Genomic DNA, 13,183 nt, shown 5'->3' on the forward strand with positions numbered 1-13,183 from the left:
TCCGGACGGCCAATAGTCTGCAATCTCCTCGCTTTCCGGCCCGCAATTTGGATTCCTTGTAGCTCCTATCCCATTGACGAGAACAATTCTGGGTGAACGCTACCGGTTCTTTGATTTTGCCAAGCGATGTAGTGACTTCGAAACGATCCACGAATCAATGCCAGTATTCCCACAAAGCTCTCTGAGTCCTTATTTCTTTATTCGTTCTTTTTCGATTTTGTTGTCTTGAGTTCTTGTTTCAGTGTTTGTTATCCTAATATCCTTCGGTATTACTGCTGTCTTAAGTGCAACGTGTTGTTTCATTTTCTTTCGGTTTGGGGTCTTATCTGATTCCTCTTCGATATTGTTCTTTTTTTTCGCAGTTTTTGTTAATGTACGGTCAATCAAAATATTCCTACCTTCCACATCTTGAAACATTCTTCAGTCCGCTGTCCTCGTCTATATTTTTTATCCTCGAGTTGATGCCAATGTTCCTAGATTTTATTGGAAGGAATATTATTAAGGAACGGTTGGAAGTTCTCCCAGCAGATATTTCCCGTGCTAGATGATGGTCCTGGAATTACATTACCGATGCTACAGCTATGGCCAACATTAGCTTCAACCGCTCGTATTATTCGCGATAATCGTTTCGCATAGCCGATATCTATACAATCTTTTATGTGCTTAATCGTTCGTTGGCACCATTTTCAGAGTTGTTTCCTTTACCATCACGCTCGATACCGCAGCGGTTATTCTCACTGCACCCTAAATCGCACCGCCCCTTTTCTGTTCCTTCGAAGTCCAATCCGATCGATAAAATCCAATCAAATTTTCTCAAGTCACTTCGGGAGCGCGAACCTATTTTGACGTGGGACTACGTCTAACCGGAGTATATGGGGGTAAAATGAAATCCTAAACACAGAACATGCAGGGGAAAATGAAAGATTCCGAACGCTTATAACTCGAACATTTCTTACTGGATCGGAAAGATGTTTCCATCAATTGATAGGGAATGTTTCTACGCTTCTATCGCAATTAATAAAATATTATTTTTCATTAGATAACCAATTGAATAACTGTAAAATGTGAAGCGTTACCTAAACGCCCTAACTGCCTCATTTTGATTGGCCCGATTTACAGTTTCCCTAACACAGCCATCAAAACCAACAGCCTTGAGGAAATCAGCATTGCAAATACATGAAAGTATGGGGACTTTTGTTCTCACCAAAATGTGTTCCCTAACACAGACTTCAAAATCAAGGAGCGTTGCAGAGATCGTGGGTATTTTCGTTCCGACTGAAATATGTTTCCCTAACACAGACTTTAAATCCAAGGAGCGTGGGGAAATTGGCATTCCAAATACAGTAATTTACATTTAATGCGACTTTTTTTTTAATTGGACATACCTGTAATGAGACACGTTTAATTGGACATGTTTGCATCTAATTGAACAGAGGTAAATCCGCACTGACAGTGGTTAGTGTCGACGTCTGGTAGCGACTTTCAATTTGGGACAAAACTCGATAGTGTAATCTATATCAGATTAGAAGGCACGAATGCAGTTTTAAAATAATAAAATTTGAATGAAAATTTCTACATCATGTTAATTAATTACTTGAAACATGTATTTTTGACTCTTATTTTATCGATTGTCTATACATTTCTGATATTTTGACTGAAGCCTTTCATTATATAAAATATAAAATTGTCTCCAAACACGATTTTCGTATGAGGTTTTTTACCACCTGTAAAAAAAAGTATATTTCATTTAAATAGAATACTAATTTGAAACGAATAAGTGAATTTTTATTCATAATTTTAATTTTGAAAACGTATTCATTCCGCCTGAAAATTAATTACTATCTTTGACGCTCCCAAAACCATGAAACGAAGCTCAGTGCCGTCAACGCGAATATCAACAAACACAGCACAAACGAAAAACGGAATATGAAAAACAAATTAGAACCTGAGAAGAAAAACATCAAAATGGGCTCAGAATAACATTTTGATAAATCGTGGTCAGACTGTTCTACAAGTGGCTGACGAAACGGGCCTTCTACGGTCGACAGTTTACGGAATCGAGAAGCAAGAAATAGCATTGCGGTATTGCAAGACGATGGTCAACAAAACTATACACTGATTTCGAGATAATAATGGGAAATATAAAGGTAGAGAAACCAGATGCCGAAATCGACACAACTATCGTTAAGGAAGGATACGATGTGAAACTTAAAAATATGAATGCAATCGCTCAGCCCATGGCGCCGAAGAAATTAACCAAGAACATTCATAAACTTATCAAAAAAGGTTTAGATGGATATTTTAATGTTATTTCTGCATATTCTTATCTATATTAATTAATTGCAGCCTCAAAACATGAATCTTATTTACAATTTGGATTAAAGGATGTTCAAGTGCGTCCGCGGAATAATGAAACAGGGTAAGCAATGTGTATATTGTGTGTTGAAATGGAGGTTGCAATTTACAAAGAAGTCTAATAAAGTCAAATATCTAATCGGAAGTCTTTAATTCGCATCTCAATTTTTACAGGATTGTTATTTTCGCTGCAGACATGGAAGCAGCAGTGGGTGTGAAATGAGGCACAGTCGCAATGATAATCCAAGAGCAGCCTGATTATCAAGAACAGTTCGATAAACTAAAAGTGAAAAATCAATGCCGTCAACACGAATATATCATTGTGCGAGTTTTTACAACACGATAAATTTTTAGGAGTGTTTTCAACCATTTTTCCAATCAAAACAATTTATGGTGTTACAATCAATCATTTTGTATTTTTGTTATCATGCCATATACTTAATTACAATACACTATTGTTATTCGTCAAGAAGGCGAATAATTTCATTTTTATATTCATTTTTCCATTTTTCGACTTCCACTTATTTATGGTCATCATCAACAGCAATAAGAACTATTTTGGGTACATCCATGATGCTGATAGCCTTCTTATAATCATTGGTTTTTCGGATTGACTGCTCCAAGAGTACATATCAGCACTTTCGTTAGCATCGCAATCTCGCTCTTCATGGTCGGCCTCGAAAAAGTCACCACCAGAGGCAATATACTGGGCCAATTGCTCGTCGGTATATATTTGCGCTACATCTATGTTGTCTGAGTTGCTTAGCCATTCTTGAACTCCTTCTGCGGTCAGTACGTAGTTTGGATCAACGAGTTGCACTACTTTAGAAAGCAACACGCGGGGGTCACTTGTTGGTGAAGAAATTGTGAAATCGTTGAACGAGTTATAGTTTTGATCTTGACAGACACTTAAGAGATTGCGCCAACTGTTAGCAATCGTTTCTGGAGTTACAGTGGCCCACACATCAGTCGCTAGTTGAATAGCGTCATAAAGGCTAAATGATTTGATAACTTCTGTAACTGGACGATCGCTGTCAGTTTCTAATAGAACACGGCGCAGAAAATTCGATTTATAGATAACTAAAAAAAATAATATTCACTAACATGGACTCGAAAATGTAATGACATTATTACCCTTAATAGCATTGATGATTCCTTGATCCATAGGCTGAAAAATGCTTGTCATATTTGGAGGAAGGAAGATCACCTGAATTTCTGCGTCATCCACTTGGAACTTATCTTTACTGCAATGTGCGGTGCAATTATCTAGAATTAGAAGCGCTTTAGTCGGTCTATTCTGTGCAGCTGCCTTCCGTTTGATTTCAGGAACGAAAACGGAGTGGAACCAATCAGTAAACGTCGCACTAGTTTGTCACGCTTTCTTATTTGAAAAATAGTGTATCCCATCAAGCACGCCTTGCATCTAGGATTTGATGCGCGGCCAAGCACTTGTAAAGGTAATTTGTGGCTACCATTTGCATTGCTGCAAGGTGTAATTGTCAGTCACTCCTTCAACGACTTGCGTCCGGGTGCAGTTTTTTCGCTAGAACTAACCAATGACTTTGTAGGCGACGCCTTTACAACCAATGCCGTCTCATCAGCGTTATAGCAATAGTTGTTTGATGCTGAATTCTCCGTCAATTTATTCTTAAACGGTTCAACCGCAGCAATATCCGCGTCAAGTTTCTCTCCGGTGACAGTTAATGTTCTGATCCCGTTTCTAGCTTTGAAGCTACGTAACCAACCAAAACTTGCTCTAAATCGACAATCGGGCGTTCGGGCACGATGTTTCGTGGAGAAGCTTGCATTTTTCACTTAAAAGTGCATCTGATATCGGTATGTGTTTCTGACGTTTTCCGTAAAACCACAACAAGACGGCTTCATTCAGCAATACATGCGTCGGAAGCCTTATCCGTTTGCGAAACTGGACCGTTTTGTTGGCCAACGTCTTGTAATGTCGCAATGTTATTTCTTGCTTCTTGATTCCGTAAACCGTCGACCGTAGAAGACCCGTTTCTTCAGCCACTTGTAGAATAGTCCTACCACAATTTAGCAGGTCCAAGACTATGTTCTTATCATTGATGGTGAGGACATTATACTTTCGTCCCTTGTATTTCACTGGACGGTCATTTTAATCGGGCTTGCTGTTAGCTTCGCTGACGGTGATTTGTTCTAAAGCAATAGAACAGCTCGAATGAATGTTGGCCGGTAGTAGATCTTCTAAATGTTCATCTAAATATTCTGCTTGCATGTATCCTTCACCAATGTTTACGAAAGTAGAGTCCATTTTGCTGTTTTTCTTTTCTGGTTCTAACTTGTTTTTCACATTCTGTTTTTCGTTTGTGCTGTGTTTGTTGATATTCGCGTTGACGGCACTGAGCTTTGTTTCACGATTTCAGGAGTCAAAGATTGTAAATAATTTTCAGACGGAATGAACACGTATTTAAAATTAAATTTATGAATAAAATTTAACTTATCCGTATCGAATTAGCATTCTATTTAAATGAAATACACTTTTTTTACAGGTGGTGAACATATCTCATACGAAAATCGTGTTTGAAGACAATTTCATATTATATACAGGGTTGACAACCGTTTGACATAGCTGTCAGCGTTATATCGTTAGTTGAATATCTGCCATTTTACAATATGGATCGTTTTAGCATCGCACAACGTGTTAATTTTGTTAAATTATACTATAAAAATGATGAAAAACCGGCAAATGTTTTTTGAGCATTACGAACGGATTTTGGTCGTCATGGACGGCCTACAGAACACACAATCGCTAATGTAGTGCTTAAATTCGAACAAACTGGATCCGTAGCGGATATTGTGAAATCTGTGCATCATCGTAATGTGCGTTCGGCCAAAAATATTGCTGCTGTTACTGCCAGTGTAGAGGATGACCCGAAGGTTTCGATTCCACGGCGTGCTCAGCAATTGGGCTTGTCAAACACATCATTGTGGCGAATTTTGCATTTGGACTTGCACCTACATCCATATAAAGTCCAACTGGTACAAAAATTAGAGCGTGGTTACCATGGAATGCGTCGGGCATACGTCGATTGGGTGAACGAACAACAGCAGCAAAATGCTGAATTTTCGCATCAAATTTTCTTCAGCGAGCTCGGTGGCTATGTGAACACCGAAAATTTCCGTATATGGGGCTCAGAAAATCCACATGTGATTGTTGAGAGGCCATTGCATCCGCCAAAAATCACTGTTTGGTGCGCATTATGGTCTGGTGGAGTCATCGGGCCGTATTTCTTTGAAAATGAGGACGGCGAGACGGTAACTGTGAATGGTGAGCGCTATGGCCGCATGTTACCCGATTTTTTTTTGCCACAAATTGAAGATATGGATACGGATGACATGTGGTTTCAGCAGGACGGCGCCACGTGCCACACAACACGACCGAACATGGCCATATTGCGAATGAAATTAGAGGGACGCATAACTTCGCGTTTTGGTGATGCCAATTGGCCATCCAGATCATGCGAGTTGAACCCGCTAGACTTTTTTGTGGGGTTATGCAAAAGACCGTGGCTATGCCAACTCTCCGCAAACTCTTGAACATTTGAAAGACAACATTCGTGAAGTTATGACCGAGATACTGCCCCATATGTGCCGAAAAGTCATCGAAAATTACCTGTTCCGGATCAAGGTGTGCGAGGAAGCCCTAGGTGAACATTTGAATGATGTTGTATTTCACACATAATGGCATAAACCAAACTTTAATTTGAAATAAAAGTTTCATCGAAATTCGAATACTAAGTGTGTTTTATTTCAATTTACTTTCGGAATTTAAAGTTGGAAAACCCTGTATAATGAAAAGTTTCAGTCAAAATATCAGAAATGTATAGACAAACGGTTAAATAAGAGTCAAAAATACGTGTTTCAAGTAATAAAGTAACATGATGTAGAAATTTTCATTCAAATTTTAACATTTAAAACTGCATTTGTGCATTCTAATCCAATAGAGATTATACTATCTAGTTCGGGACCCGAATTGAAAGTCGCCACCAGACGTCGACACTGATCACTGTCAGCGCGAATGTCCAATTACAGGTCACAATCTCCTCTAATGTGACACTGAGTGGTGCCTCGACATGTCATGTAACATGTAAAGGTTGATTTAGACGATGCCAGTCAGCGCTCTAGTTGAAGTATCCAGTGAACAGAGAACAGACAATCTGTTCAAGTTACTTGTACCAGTATCGAATAAGTAATTGGCCTCTAACCTGAACAGAGTGTCTGTTCTCTATTCACTGGATACTTCAACTAGAGCGCTGACTGGCATCGTCTAAATCAGCCTTAAGTTGGGGGCATTTTTGTTCCGACTGAAATGTAACACAGACACACACTAACACAGACTTCAAATCCGCGTGGGGAAATCGGCATTGCAAATACATGGAAGTCGGGGGTATTTTTGTTCTGACTGAAATGTGTTTCCCCAACACAGGCTTCAGAAACGAGGTTTCTGAGGAAATTGGCATTGCAAATTCATGCAAGTAGGGGGCATTTTTGTTTCGACTAAAATTTGCCTAACAGACCTCAAAACCAAGATGTCTGGGAAAATCGGCTCTGCAAATAAATGCAAATTTCGAGTATCTCTGTACTCGCTTGCCTTTGTGCAAACTAGAATACGTTTCCTTAACACGGTCGCCTAAACTTAGGAACCTGGAAGAATCGTACAGACACTAGAGGACGAATGAACTTTCAAGTTTAAAGTATAAAAGTATAAAAAGAAGAAGAAGGTGTTGATTCATGTAAGCCGGGGGTACTTCTGCACACGCATTTTTTTTGCGCCCCGAAAAGTGTTTTCCTAACACGGGTTACAAAAGCGGGTACGAACACAACGCTTTGGCTCGGTTATTCATTATTGCATTGAAGGATATGTCTCCATATCTTGTGCTCATTGAATTTCTATCATTCGATGATTAGGCGAAATGTTGTTAACCATTTGTTGCGATAACGCCTTTTGATTAAGCAATATGTGTTCGACGTACATGACAAAATAGAAACTGAGTGTCCGAAGTTCATCAACTCAAGCAAATTCTCGGTTCGAGAAGTACGTACACTTGAGAAATGCAAACTTCAAAAGGAAACGCAAAATAGAATAATCGTTTGATAATTCTTCCGTTCACATATTTTGTCCTAGGCACCATACCAAACGTAAAAGGACGGTCATTAAGTTTACTTGTAACAAAGAACATTAGCTATTACAATGCGTGATTTTACCTTACATGGCATTATACAATCTTTTTACTCACAAAGCAAATATATTGAGTTCAATTTAAATCGGGGATTGTTTCATTCCATCAAAAATTTAATCAATACAAACAAATTATTGCTAAGCTAAGGTAGTCCCACGTCAACCTTGCGGTTATATCATAGATATAACACACCCATTTTTCTCACGGAAGAAATTTTAATCTAGTATCTTTATTATTTTCGTTTATTACGTGACATTAACAAATTCCAATTCAACTTAGTGCGGTCTTCTCGATCTGCCTCCAATTAAACCTAACGCGGTCGTCACGATCCGCTTTTAATGGAACCTGGCACGGTCGTCTCGATCCGTTTTCAATAAAACCTAACGCGGTCGTCTCGGTCCGCTTTCAATTGACCCTAACGCGGTCGTCACGATCCGCTTTCAATTGAATCTGGCGCGGTCGTCTCGGTCCTCCTTCAATTGAACCTAAGGTGGTCGTCACGATGCGCTTTCAATTGAACCTAGCGCGGTCGTCTCGATCCGCGCGCTCATCAAAGTCGCTTCTTTCACCACTTCCATCTACCGTGTGACATGTGGGAGTCACATAATCCATAAATCCAACAAATTAAAAAAAACACTACTCGCGTAGATTTTTTATATCGTATTCACATTTTCTTTATTCAGTCTCGTTGTATATTATAGAACTAGATTTTTTGTTGATGTCTTGAGCACCATAGTTTATTTCCAGTCAAATAAAACTCGTCATTACTTTTGGAATCTGAGGTGAATGTTCGAATATTCGGTATATTAAAAACCGCAATTTCGAAAAGAACTGTGTTGTCCTCAGCTACGAATAATATTTGAGAGTAAAAAAAGATTTCCAAATAAAAGATTACTTTTGAAAAGGTACCTCCCAAATAATCAGCCTATATTCTGCCCACAATAAGTATACTTTTTCAGTCCACATTTTAAAATGTGGACCCTATCATTTATTGGCAAAAGTCCTATAATTATCATTAAATGAAACAAGTTCATTTCATCAGTTACTAGAACGGGTAAAAATCTAAATGCTCAATTAGTTTAATTTGAAGTACCACAGTACATCGGAAGCCTCATTAAAACTTTTATCTATTTAATTCCACTTTGCTATTCCCCAAATAACATGATGGGATCGTTCACGTACTATCACATCATTTCCCAAAAGGCTCACAACAGAAGCAGCAGAAGGGAGAAGAAAAAAAAACGTTTCAAAACATTTGCCCACTTTCCGAAACAGCAAAACGGCACACGCGATTCAAGCACAAAATTACCGCAAACAGTTGCTTTTAGTGACGTCCGCTCTCATCTCATCCTGCTGTATAATTACGGTAAACCCCTCTGCGTGGGATGTAACAATTACGCGGCCCACGCTTTACAAGTTCTGTTCCGTCGACAACGATGTCAGCGCGGCAAAAACGGTGACGATGGCGCGAGAGGGAAGTGTACTGCTTCCTGTTATCTACACGTCCCGAAGTCCACACTAACGTTGTGATGTGCGTTTTGTAAGTCCTCGCAAAATCTAAAGAGCGCTCAATTGGTTCGCTTTGGTTATTTGGGATATTGATTTCACGAATACCAACAGGAATTAACTTCAGAATTCTTTCAATCCCTATGATTCTGACATGAACGACAAAGTCGAAGCTCGGTTTAGTAACCACGACTTCATTCAAAAATGATTTAACAAATAACGGCAAATGAATGAGAACAAATTGCATTTGTGGTCTCCGGAATACCTTGAAATAGAAACATTTCCCCCATCGTTTCCTGTTGAAACACTCCGATGAAACGGTAATGTTCTGCTCTCTGGAATGAAGGAGAAAAACTTTTACAACCAATTTCCGGTGTGAAATGATAAAGTTTGTCAGACTGACGAACAAATGCAACAAAAAAGGATAGGATGTTGCACGTACAGTTGCCGTTGCAATGAAAGTTTTAATGATTGGATCAGTTGTAACGGAATGAAGAGCGTGTCTGTCGATGCAAACTCCTGTACTGCCCGTGGTTATCGATTGGGTTAGCGCTTTTTTCAATTTTAACTTTTTACCCACATGCCAAGGGAGATAATGTTGTATGAGAAGGACAAAGCATTGACGCTATTCAAAACTAAGCCCCATTGATATGGAAAATCGAACAACGGGAGTTCGTTTTACGAACGTGAATTAAATCACTAATCAACGTTCGCTTCCTCATTGACATCAATCCGCTATTTCATCTCATTGCAAATCAAGAGCAAAACTTTATCATCCCTCTCTGAAAACATGCATCGAATGCAGCTGATGGACTTCTATAAATTATCAACGCAAGGCACGATAACGCCGGAAAAACACTTCCAGTAATCTTGAACGCATCTCATAATTCATAGCGAGACAAGATCTTCGTCATCTCATATAGTCGTCGTCGTCGTCGTCGTCGTCGTCGTTACTTGGCCGCATGGTTGGACGGTGGCTGGCCATTACTCACCATTTGGATGACTGGCAGATGGAACGCTTTTTGCTTCCCGGTTCCGTGTCCAACGATGGGACAGATTCTCGACGGATGGTTGGTTCGAGTGTAGAATCATCCGCCGGACAGCAGCAATGAAGCACCATGAAGCGAACGATTTGTTGCATCTTGATGAATTGATGGTGATGCACTTTGACCCTGACGGATGAATGATGAATTTAGTCTTATCTGCAACTTAATCTAGTCAAGGCATCTAAATCTCGGTGAACGGCAAACTTGCAAGCTGATGTTATCGTGCTCCATTTAAACTTGTTTTAAACATACTTTCGTCCTGATATGATATCAGGTTGTGTTTCCTTGGAACATGTTTTCAATCTTGTTTTCGTCGGAAGACATTTCCATCTCAGAATTTTACTTCGCAGGGAGTCATGAACCTACGCATTCTTTACTTCACCTTCTGGGTGAAAAACTTGTGATGAAAACTTTTTTTTTTTTTGTGCCAATTCCATGACTGGTGATATTCATACGACATACGAAGATAACGTGTGGAAACTCATGTATAACACATGTATACATTTAAAAATAACAAATATGATTCTGATTTTTCATGATTGTCCGGATTTTTTGTCACGTTAATTGATGTACAGACAAGCGCCCTTCGTTGTTAGATTTTCTGGTAAAATACAAATTTTCAGTGATTTTTTATTTTTATTTTTATATATTACTATATATTACATAAAAATTAATTCATGTTAATATGTTGGTTGTCAAATAAAAATAACTAATGTATTGTAATTGTGTTTAAATGTTTTAACGATCTACACATACGTGAAACGTTCGTGACTCTTGTGTTCATACTTGTATTTGACATATCGAGGAATAGAGCGCCAAGTCGACGACCACCGAACAAAAACTTTAAAAAAGTTGACGGGTCTGAGCCTAGGGACACGGACGGAATCTTGACATAGGACTGTGATTGTGTGTAGTAATTGCCTTTAAATTGAGTTTTTCATTGTTCAAAATCTGTATTTTTCTCTTTTTATACCCTGGAAAACCGTTTCTTGTATGTGTATCCCTTAAACGGGTTAGATGTCATAACGTGGTAAAATTCGGTACCGCATTCTGTTCAAAAATACCATTATAGCCATTACTACCCTTTTCTTCTGTTTATTCAATCATGCAGAAGAAGACAAAGAGTCATCATGTATCATTTTTGAACACAAATCTAAATAGTTAAGACCTACATAAATATGAGCCTGAGTCAAATCAATCTATGACTACAAAAATATATTATATATAAAAACAGCATTATCTCCTCCATTACCACGTTGTCATTGTTTGTTTGTTTGTTTGACATTGTTTGTAATAACTTTATAGCCCTGTAAGATCGCGACTACTCAAGCTATCAAAAACTGATTTACGTGGGTATACCCTTTCGATCTTCTAAATCAACAGCCATTAAAATTCATTTATTGCATTTTTACATAACCAAACAACATACTCGATATTATGACATCCTGGACCACAATTACACAAATTGTTAGTAGAGAGATAAAAACATGAATTGGGCACAAATTGATTGCACAACATACAATATAATATAAAATTAATGCCTATTATCGGTAAATGGAGAATAATTCATTTTACGCATCATCTCACATTATGAGCTAACGCCCGAATTTAGGCAAAAAGATTGTGTCGGGAAGAAAGCGAGATCATAGTGCATTCGACAGAAAACATATCCAATTAAATCGTCAAATTGTTATTTTTCTTTACTACATTCACTGTTCACGTTTCAAGAAAAAAAAATTGTGGATAAATTTTCTGTCTAATGATATATGTCGCAATAACCATTTTGAGTAATATGCGTTTGAAAACTTTTAATAAATCGTTACATTTTTCGCAGAGTGACCCCCCTATATAGAAATCAAAGACATAGTCCTATGTCAAAAAACATAAACCATTCTTTGTATTCAATTCCCGATGTATTTCATTAACGAATCTGACATGTTTGTTCTGTTGAACGTCAAATGTAAAGTGAAAAAAGGAATATATTTTGTCGTTGATTAGACAAATTAAATAAAGAAAATCAATATAAATTTCGTTGTTGCAAATGTGTTGCTCCCCATCGAACCAAAGAATTCAACATTAATAAAAACATTGAATGTTTTATTCAGCTGAGTCGAATATGGCACTGCCGAACGATTTTCCATGTCAACGTCTTCATTCTTAATTTTTATGAATGATTGTTCGTCATTATCAGTATTTCTTCGTCGATATATTGGACATCCACCTAGGCTTGCTGTCGTGTAGTGTTGGTGAATTCTTTCAGAAAATGCATGGTACCATGCATGGTCTGCCATGCAAGATCAAGTTTTAGATCACCGCACGGCCATCAACCATGTCTGTGGTAACAAAAGTCACAGGAGGGTTGTGTCCAAGACACGACCGCGTTGTTGACGTAGGATTCCGTTATCTGCTACATGCTGATTTTGGATATGTTTGAAAAATTACATTGTTAAACTTTTCGATAATGATTTGGGTCCGTTTTGTCTGGTTGTTAGGTATTGTTTGTTCACTCCACCAGTGTTTATAATCGAGTGATAATGATAGAAGGATGGTGATTAGTCATTAGATGGTGCGTATTACGTACCAAAGCCGCCCTCTGTGGTCCTGGCCGAGATGGCTCCTGTGATAGATGAAATAAATAAACAACAAACACAAATTTTCTCACTACAAAAAAAGTGTTACTTTAGTATAGAGAAAATATATTTGAAATGGAAAAGGTAATTTCATTTATAATTTTTTTTTTATTTTCTGAGTGTTTATACAACCCATTTCCTTTTCGCTTTGAACCCAATATTCCTTCGGATATTCCTTCAATTCTCCAATTTTGCTCGTCGCATGAACTTTCCTTGGGAGAAAAAAATCGTTTCATATTTCAAGTCATTTTAACACAATAGCTACCATACACAATTTTACACTTACCAACTATAAAGTTTTACAATACATGATCGGTCATTGGTATGAAATTTCACGAAGCAACCAATATAAAAGTTCCAAATTAAAATTTTATTTATATTCTAGCAAGCATAAGTTCTATTCAGTTCATTGAATCATCATTCTTCAATC

General features: G+C 38.0%; 1 pseudogene; it reads left to right on the top strand.

Annotated features, from left to right (window-relative positions):
• Positions 1-2,132: 2,132 nt before the first annotated feature.
• LOC129773352 (H/ACA ribonucleoprotein complex subunit 2-like protein) lies at positions 2,133-10,189 on the top strand (annotated as a pseudogene).
• Positions 10,190-13,183: the final 2,994 nt, after the last annotated feature.

Source organism: Toxorhynchites rutilus, chromosome 3 (assembly GCF_029784135.1).
Source record: "Toxorhynchites rutilus septentrionalis strain SRP chromosome 3, ASM2978413v1, whole genome shotgun sequence".
NCBI classification, from domain to species: domain Eukaryota; kingdom Metazoa; phylum Arthropoda; class Insecta; order Diptera; family Culicidae; genus Toxorhynchites; species Toxorhynchites rutilus.